Below are 10676 nucleotides of genomic sequence, written 5' to 3' on the forward strand. Positions count from 1 at the left end.
GATGCATTAGGAACGTGTACAAGATGCTAGTCTTGCTATGAAATTATACTTCTTTTTTTGTAGACCACATGTCACATTGCGGATGCCTTTTTCCCATTAAAATCTCATGAACTAATTACGTCCAAATCTTTAACTAATGTAGAGGTGGCCCTAACCTAAACAATTTTGCACCCTATTGGTGGATCCAAATGAGTGACCTCCAATTTCCGAGTTGGAAATAATGGCCTGAACAACTGTGCCAACTGTAGAGATTTTCCTTAAAAGGTTTTAGGAAATGCATATACATAACATGGTCTTTAACACCTCCTCCATTCCAATTGTCTCAACTAACAAGATAGGAGCCTATGTAATATCACTCTGTCTAGACCGGCCAGAAACCAAAAGATAACCTGGATGATGCCAAGAATTTAAGTCAAGTCACAGTCTGTGCACCTCTCTTTTATACATGATCGTGCTCATTTCAATCATACAGGTGATACTATTATATTCTATAAGCCAACCGCCCTTTGCGCTGGACCATGGGGCAACATACTTTCTTTTAGCTGGGGAAATTAAATATTGTTTGAGCTGCACGAGGCTCCTATATATAATAATGTGGCGAAACATGTGACTGTAAACACAACATTTTCGACCCAAAAAAAAAAAACACAACATAAAGGACAGAATCCGAGGTTTGGTTGATCACAGAGGTTGTGATTTAACTAGGTTCCCCTCATTATGGTCGTAATGCACCTAACAAGCCAACACGAGTAATAATGAAATCAATGGAGGTTCGAATGAGAGGTCCTTAATCCATATGAAAGAAGGCCAGACTAATCCAAGTCGATTTTATTCAATTTACAGCACAAACTTGACTTGAGATTGATGTTTAACATTGGCCTATGTCAAACTTGGTTTCTCAACCTCTACCTTCAGCGTAACTTGATATGCCTTCTATCTATGAATAGCGATAGCTTGGTGATTGAAAAATAAGATTTCAACTCAAAACTCAAAACTCTAGCTTAGGATTCTATCAGTTAAAGCAATATAAAACTTCGTGATTTTTGGTTTTACAAGTTTTAATTACATTCGTAGTGTTCAACACAAACATTATTTGACTACTTAATTACATTTATATGTTGCGATTAAGCTTCGCGATGTTATGTTACGTTTGTTTTAAATATCACGGTGCCCACTTGAATCAAGGCTCCCTTAGATTATGGTTTAATGCCTTGGAGCAATTCTACAAATTTCAAACTGATTACGTCAAATCATCTAATTAAGACTCATCACTGAAACCTTTTTTTTCCTTTTCGGTCTGAATATCATTCAAATTTTGCCAGTCTCAACTTTTCAAAAAGTTGGGCTTGAGTAATCCATGAGTCAAGAATGAATTGCTAGTTAGCTCAAAGAGATTAATTTCATAAAGTTACTTTTAAAACCGGCTTGGAATCAAAATGATAAGGTTAGTTAAAACCTTTTGTCTTTGGCCTTAAAAAATTCACCGATTGTAGTGCATGAATGCAAGTACGTGAAAAAGTCTGCATGAGTGAAGAATCAACGACCATTCGAACAGTTCAACTCTCTATTCTTGAAAATATAAGTAAACCATATCTACTGGTCACAACCACATCTTTACTCTACCAAATTGTATATCAAAACTGTGTGTGCCTGTCTCAAAACCAGATTCTAGGTTTCTCGTTCCAAGTAATCTATTATTGTTTAATGCAGGTTGCTGTTCTGTTTATAGATAACAACTCCTCGTTCGTCTCTTTCTCTCAGCGAGGGCAAAGTGACTTAATATAACAAGCTGTGTTCAATATCAACGGCGCATGAAACAGTCTCTATATAATCAGTCATCTTCGAGTCAGTTAGCATTAGAGTGCGTGTGAGTGTGTGTGTGAGTGTGCGTGTGCGTGCGTGAGAGAGAGAGAGAGAGAGACATGGGCAGAAACCCTAGTACCAGTAAAGATGGATTGAAGTTCAAGAAAGGAGCTTGGTCGGCTCTTGAAGACAAAATCCTCATCGATTACGTCAAAGTTCATGGTCAAGGGAGATGGAGCAAAGTTTGGAAGGCAACAGGTGAGTCGAGACCTTTAGGATTTTACTATTTTTTCTTTGCGAACTGCCATAAGGAAAGAAAGAGAAATACATGTCCAAAAACCGTACTGTGAATAATAGGAGTGCATGTCTGAACTTTCATAGATACCGGCTATTCAATAAGTGCCCCAATATGCTGAAAAATAAATAGTCCCATTCTAATATGAATATATGGTCCAACATATTGTTTTCCAACACTCAAGCATGTGACAGTGTGTGCATACCAATGAATAAGTTTTATTTTATGTCCTACCATTAAATTCAAATTATAGGACATTACACTGCATAGTTTTCAATGAATCTGACTTATTTAGACATAGCAAATGGACTGAGAATTTCTCCTTTTATTTTATATATTCCGGATAAGTGCACTTCATTTATGAAAATAAATCCTATCAGTAAGTGCCGATACTTACCTGTTTTGTATCTCCTAAACACTGAAAATAATACATAAAGTTGATGTGCAGGCCTCAAGAGGTGTGGAAAGAGCTGTAGGCTCCGGTGGCTAAATTACTTAAAGACCAGATATCAAGAGAGGAAACATATCACCTGAAGAAGAAGAGCTCATCATTAGGCTCCATAGGCTCCTGGGCAACAGGTATTTATACTCTTCGAGTGATGAGCTCATCATACCTTCAATATTTTTTTGTTTGGTGGAGTTATTGAAGGTGATGATAATTTGCTATATTATTCTCCTTTAAACAAAGAGAGACACTTGACCATGTTGTTTCTCAAAGCCATATTCAGTTCCAAAAGAACTGTTGGGAATAACGGATCCCCGAAAGCCGGATTCGACACTAAATCGAACCCCTAAAACAATGCAGAAGACGAAGCCCAGGAAAACACGTATCACCGATCGTAAAGCACACCACGGATTCGAGCGTACTTTGTTAGCCACAGATTAGACACCAATGCCGAAGATCGAGGAAGAAATTCTGATCCGATGATGTCAATTTGCCTTGAAAGGGAGACCGGCGTCGCCTTAAGCGTACTGTTCTTGTTGGAGGGAGAGAGGGAGAGGAACGTACGTTCATTGTGCCAACAGGTATGTTCTCTCTCTCTCTCTCCTCCCTTTTATACCTTCCCCCATCCACGGGCCCTATTCCCATGGGCCGGGCCTTTTGGGCCCAGCATGGGCGGACGGGCCTTAAGCCCATCACCAAATAAAACCATTATCTCCCACTCGCACATGGTGGGCTGAACAGGATTCTCTTTACCTCTCTTCAACATTCATACCGGTGAATAATCCATGCGACCAGCATACTTTGAGAGCTCGTTGCCATACATCTGTTAGGAATATATAGCAGCTCATAATGGGCATCACATCCTGAGTAGATTTAGTCCCTAGATCGATCGATCACATTTATATATATATTGTATTCACAATTATGATTATCCCAAAGACAGTCATAATTGGTTAACCGGTGAATACAAAACTATAATGTGATTCTCCAAAATCGATCTTCCTTTTTTCTTCAAACTCTTAATTTCAGTTCAGCTTGCTTTTCTAGAAATGCCCCATTAGATCGAATCAACTCATGACCATTGGCAACATCCTAAGATAGCAAACACTAAATAGAAATCTTGAGAATAAGTAAGAGTCATGAGGGGACTAAAAAATTGAGGAACTCTTTTCCTCAAGAGTCTCACACGTCATAAAAGTTGAGATCAAACTTTTTGCCACTCTTATTGGTCGTCTCATGCATACGTAGTATGAAATACGTATTACGGTATTAACTCCTTTCCCATGGAGCGTATGTCTACACCTTTCAATACCGTACAGATGATAGTTCAAACATACCCAATGTCTAACTTGAGTTCACGTATCTACTCATTCACAAAATTCATGAGAACTCACATCTGGCATCATAGACAGATAAAGTAAAATATGTGAGGTATTTTACTTTCGGACATAGTAAGTATTATGTCCTCATCTTAACACCCAGTTAAGGCGACATACGTATTTTAAGCTTGAGCTCTCGATTATCACCTAGATAATAAGCTTAAAAACAGTCTCATCTATATTTATCACACAGTAAATAGAGGCAATTACCCGTGTGAGTGGGCTAATCTTATATCTATCCGACATACTTTCTCAACTTAAAGTAATGCACTGAGCATTAAGATACATAAAGATCAAACAAAGATTCATAGGCATCAATGATGAAAACACAAATTCATCAAATGTGAACACTTAGGAAATTACAATATTCAGTACATCAGCCTCTACACAATCCTAGAGATTTCATATGGCCACAAAACACATCTCTAGGTATTCGCTTTGTCATAGGATCTGCTACCATTCTATGCGTAGTATGTACTCTAAGTTCACATCTTTTCATGCAATCATATCCTTGACAAAAGTATACTTGGTATCTATATGTTTGGTCTTGCCATGATATTTTGGATATTTTGTGTATATTTTTGCTACTTGGCTATCACAATTAACCAATAATGAATCTGCAGCACTTCTAATAACACCTAAATGATCCAAAAAATCTCTTAAGCCAAACATCTTCTTATATTGCTGCTGATAATGCCACGAACTCAGTTTTAATCGTGGACAAGGCTATACACTTTTGTTTCTTACTACTCCAACATATGGTGCCATTATTCGGTAAGAAAACAAACCCAGAGGTAGATTTCCTTTCATTTAAATCTCCTCCCCAATCAGCATCGGAATAGCCTTTGAGTTGCAGATCATTTCCATAATAACTCAACGTATAATCAGCAGTCCCCCTTAGATACCTTAGTATTCATTTAATGGCCTTCCAATAAGCTTGACCTGGATTGGATTGGTATCTACTCACCATTCCAACTGCATAACATATGTCAGGTCTTGTACACATCATAGCGTACATCAAGCTCCCAACAGCACTAGCATAAGGAACATATTTCGTTTGTTCCTTCTCTTATGGAGTCCTTGGACACAATCTATGGCTCGATCCTTCACCTTTTGCAATAGGAGTGTCTATAGGTTTAAAATCCCATATCCTTTAATTCAAAATTGAAAAACAACTAACTTTTGACAGTATTGACAAGCTCCATATTGCTTCCGGCAATTAGTATATCATCAATATATAATGATATGATCACAAATAGATCTTTGGATCTTTTGATATATATACAATGATCCTCATCTATCATTGTAAAATCATATGCCATTATGGCATTATGAAATCATATATACCATTGTCTTAACGACTGCTTAAGGCCATATATCGACCTCAAAAGTCGACATACCTTTTTCTTCTTGGCCTTTCACTATGAAACCAGCAGGTTGTTCCATATATGTTCATTCCTCTAATTTTCCATTAAGGAAAGCAGTCTTTACATCCATTTGATGTAACTCAAGATCTATATTAGCCACTATAGCCAAAATAATGTGAATCGAGGTAAATCCAACTACAGGAGAAAATGTATCTTCATCATCAATTCATTCATGTTGATTATACCCCTTCGCCACAAGGCGAGCCTTATGCCTTTCTATCTAGCCATCAGCCTTTCGCTTTATTTTGAGAACCCACTTGTTCCCAATAGCTTTGTGTCCTTTTGGAAGATCAACCAGTTCCCAGACTTGGTTTGATTTCATTAACTCCATTTCCTCTTCCATTGCATGAATCTATTTTTCCTTATTAGGGCAATTCAGAGCCTCATTAATATTTCTTGGCTCATCCTTATCTTGTGGAGCAATCATAAAAGTTTCCCCTTCAATGTCAAAACGTCGATGGGGAATACTTTGGCAACTTGTTCACTATATGGGAGATTGTACACTTAGCACATCATTCCCCATTATGCTCCCACTCGGATTAAATAATGACAATATCATCTCATCATGTGGTTGTAATTGAGAATGAGTTGAATTCAATTCATCACTTCTCATATTACTCCCACTTGGACGAACTCCACTAATATCATTATCTTGATCCAAGGTTTCAAATAGGGAGTAATCTTCCCTTATTTCGCCCTTCTTAGGAAATTCATCCACTAAGAATGTGACATCCCGTGATTCAAATTCAGTTATACTCCCAATTTCCTGCTCACCTACGAACACATACCCTTTCGAGTGTTCGGAGTATCTCATTAAAATACTCTTCTTTCCTTTAGGACCCAATTTCCCAAACTTGTGAGAGGACTCATAAGTATAGGCAGCACAACCCCATGGCTTAAGAAAATTTAAGTCCGATTTTCTACCTGTCCATAACTCATATGGAGTGGAACTAACTGATTTGGAAGGCACCCAGTTAAGTATATAGGCAGTAGTTAACAACGCATCACTCCAAAAAGTGATATGTAAATTAGCATGCGCCATCATGGACCTAACCATTTTCAGTAGGGTTCTGTTTCTTCTCTCCGCAACACCATTTTGTTGAGGAGTATATGGAATAGACAACTATCTTTTTATTCCCTTCTCATCACATAATTTTCTGAACTCATCATATAAATATTCTCGACCTCGATCAGATCTCAATGCTTTTATTTTCTTGTCTAATTGATTTTCAACCAAGTTCATAAACCTTTTGAAACAACATAATGTTTCAGATTTATGAGAAATCAAATAGACATATCCGAATCAAATATAATCATCTATAAATGTGATGAAATAAACAACCTCATGCCTTCTTCTCACATTTATTAAACCACAGACATCATAATAGATTAAATACAGAGGAAATTCAGCTCTTTATCTTTTCCAAATGGTTTCCTTGTCGTTTTCCCTACTAGGCAATACTCACATCTGGGCAAATCGACTTTTTCAATATTGCCCAACAAGCTATTTTTGGCTAGTCTATTCATACATTGTTGGCTAATATAACCAAGTCTAGCATGCCACATAATCACATCATTATCATATGAATTAGGAGACGTGAAATAATAGAATAACAAATATTGACATCACCACAGTCAACATATAGTATAATGAAACCATCCAGAAAATGACCATAATCATAGTAGTTTGTATCCAAATACAAATCTACACATCTATTATGGAAGTTCATATAAAAAAATAAGTTTAACCAACACCAAAACAGACGTTAAATTTCGACGAATCTCTAGAGCATATGGAACGTCATGTAGGAACAAGATGCGTCCACCACGCATGTTCAATTGGCAGGTGCCAATCCCTTTAATTTTATTTTTGGAGTTATATCCCACATAGATCCACTTAGTTCCAGTCGGTATCGTCGGAATTTCACGAAGGATTCTCTATCCTTCACTACATGGTCTGTCTTTCCTGAATCTACAATTCACAAAGAATTGGTTCAGTCAATAATTCAGAACTTGACACATAATCAAAGTTCTCAAATGTACAAGAAGTGTTTACCTTTTTCGGCTCACAACAGTTGCGAGCATAGTGACCTTTTCTTGTCACAATTGTAACACCTCACACTTGACTTTTTCTTCACTTGAGGACGTTTTCCTCTTTTGTGTTGGTTAACTCTTGATTTCTTACAACAAGGACTTGATCCTTTGCATTCCCACATATTGAACGAATCAATACGCTTGCGTTTAGAGCTCAAAGCCTTTTCTGAGCTAGGACCAGCATAGCCAATGTCTATTTTCGGCTCAAATGCCAATAGGCAGTCCTCTGCTAGCTCAAGGTGGCGCACAACATCCTCTAGATCTTCCATAATATGGTCAAGAGCTTCTAGTGCTTCTAGCTTTTCCAGCAAGATTCAATATTCCACAATTGTTGCCGTTTATATCAGCAATTACGTTCTTAGTTGCTGAAACCATCGATCTGAACACATCAGACTTATATGCACGAATAATTAATGCCTATCATTTATGCATCCCTTTTGCACAGACTCATCATATTAATGAATAATTTCAAGTAAGGTTTTAGAATCAAAAGGTCACTACGTTTCCAATCATCCTCCAAAAATCCTAACTTAAAACTATCATTAATATGATTGTCATATGCAAAATCAATTCTATGAAGCTACAAAAAACTTCTAAACTACCCACAGCTAATTACCCACAGCAACCAGCAATAACAGAAAGCAATAGATAATTGATATCCAATAAAAAAATTAATGCTTTCAACTAATACAACAATTCATTACACTAAGTAATATATCCAAAAAGAAATATCAACATAGAAAGAGATATTCATACTCAATAACATCTCAAACTAATCTAAGAAATAATTAGGGAATGTTCATTCTAATCTATCAGTCAAAATATCTGAGATTTTTGAAGGCACATTTGCCAACCATGGAAAAACTTTTGGAGAGCTTTCATGTCGCCTCCAAGGCGCATTCACTCTGCGCCATGTGGCGCTCAATCTAAGGGTTGAAATTTTGGTTAACTCAATCCTATAGTACTCTCTAACAAAAGCTACCACTAGCCCCTTGTCACCCGAGACCACGTTGACCTCCCATAGCCGATCTAACACTGCTTGCCATTCAGGTGGAAGAGTGTTTATCAAAACCGGCACCTTCTCAAAATCCGGCATAAGATAACCATTCCAGATGATTTCATGTATCATCTGATTGACCCTGACCATGTGTGATACTAAATCACCATCATGCCACCGATAATCAGCTAACTCTTTCATCAGTCTTTTCAGTCTAGCTCTTCATTCGTCCGTTCTCGGGATTGCAGGTATCCTTACATAACGCATCATAGTTCCTGCAATAAATGCAAAACCAATAAATGGATCACTTATAATCCACAATAAACAAAATGAAAAATACATAATTTTCCATGATTCATGCAACAAATGCAGAATAAAAAATGGATTACATCTAACCCACACAGACATAATTGAAAAAGAAACAAATTCCTCTTTTCTTTTCTTTTTCTTTTTTTTTTTTATTTTTTTTTTTCGGGTCAACGGTCAAAGTCAACGGTCAACGGTCAACGGTCAACGGTCGCCGGTCGTCGAACGTCAAACGTCGGACCAATCAGGCTGGTCGGGCCGGGTCGGACGAACCAACCGCACGTGCCATGTGCGTGCGCGGGCTGACGTCACGCAGATGTCAGCCGGCACGTGCCGCGCGCATGCCAGGCGTCTGCAGGTCGGGTCGAGTCGTCGGCCAGCCAACGGTCGTCGACGCTGACGTCATCCCAGCAGTTACCGACCGTTGGGTGACGTCATGCTGACGTCGGCACGCATCGGCGCACACGCTGGTTCGCCGACCGGCGTGTGTGCCGCACGCGCTGGGCGAGCTAGCGCTTCCGGGCGCGTCACGCCCACGCGCAGCGGCTTCCAGCCACGCATGTGGGCGCGTGCGGCGTCTCCCGGCAGTGCTCAACGTATCGCCAAACTCTTCTCGACATCGCATTTCTTCCTATGCCATTAGAATTCGATTTCGACTTACGAAAACTCGGAAAAATGGCCGAACAACGCTCGGGTGTCGAGATTTCTCGCCCTGATCCGTACGGCCGAATTGCTTTTGTGAAAAATCAATCAAAAAACGTCAAACGGGTCGGGAAAACGTGAACTAGGGCTCTGATACCAATGTTGGGAATAACGGATCCCCGAAAACTGGATTCGACACTAAATCGAACCCCTAAAACAATGCGAAAGACGAAGCCCGGGAAAACACGTATCACCGATCATAAAGCACACCACGGATTCGAGCGTATCTTGTTAGCCACAGATTAGACACCAATGCCGAAAATCGAGGAAGAAATTCTGATCCGATGATGTCAATTTGCCTTGAAAGGGAGATCGGCGTCACCTTAAGCGTACTGTTCTTGTTGGAGGGAGAGAGGGAGAGGAACGTACGTCCATTGTGCCAATAGGTGTGTTCTCTCTCTCTCCTCCCTTTTATACCTTCCCCCATCCACGGGCCCTATTCCCGTGGACCGGGCCTTTTGGGCCCAGCATGGGCGGACGGGCCTTAAGCCCATCACCAATTAAAACCATCAAGAACGATATTGAGATTGGCACTAGCGCGTGTTGGTTTATTTTCTCGTAGGTGGGTTCTTATCGCGGGAAGGCTTCCTGGCCGAACAGACAGTGAGATAAAGAATTACTGGAACACCACCATAAAGGAGAAGCTAGTCCGAGAGAACGACAACCCACCGATGAACTCAAAGTGCGAGGATAACAAGCTCACGAAGAACGAGCCCCTGGACGAGAACATGGCGGCCGAACCGCGATACGATGCGGATTGTGACAGTAAGCTGTGTAATGCAGAAGGTGTTGTTTCAGATAAAATGATGGAAATAGTAGAAGGGAAGGGTCAGAAAGGAGATCGCGAGGGCGACACGATTTCATTGGAAAACACGATGATGGACCTCAATTTGCAGGATACGAGGATGTCTGAGAATCAGTACTCTCAGCACTTTGAAGGCAATGAAGATGGAGGGAATCAAAACGCGTGGATTTCTGATGAAATGCTGTCCAAATGGGCTGCTGAGCTGATCGGGTGATGCGACTCCTTCCATGATGGATCAACTCATATCGATCACGAACACTCAGTAGGCACTTTGTTTTGGTGAAACAGATCAAGAGTTTCAGTTTTGCCACTATTTCTATTCCCATCCTTCGCTCTGCGTGTGGAGAAAATGGAAAATAATAAGAGCATTTCACACTGACTCTTAGAAAGTTAACTATTATAAGATTGATTTGTAGCTATCTT

General features: G+C 39.5%; 1 pseudogene; it reads left to right on the forward strand.

Moving 5' to 3' along the window:
* The first annotated feature begins 1922 nt into the window (after nucleotides 1–1922).
* LOC104430897 lies at nucleotides 1923–10467 on the forward strand (annotated as a pseudogene).
* Nucleotides 10468–10676: the final 209 nt, after the last annotated feature.

The sequence above is a fragment of the Eucalyptus grandis genome, chromosome 3 (assembly GCF_016545825.1).
Source record: "Eucalyptus grandis isolate ANBG69807.140 chromosome 3, ASM1654582v1, whole genome shotgun sequence".
NCBI classification, from domain to species: Eukaryota; Viridiplantae; Streptophyta; class Magnoliopsida; order Myrtales; family Myrtaceae; genus Eucalyptus; species Eucalyptus grandis.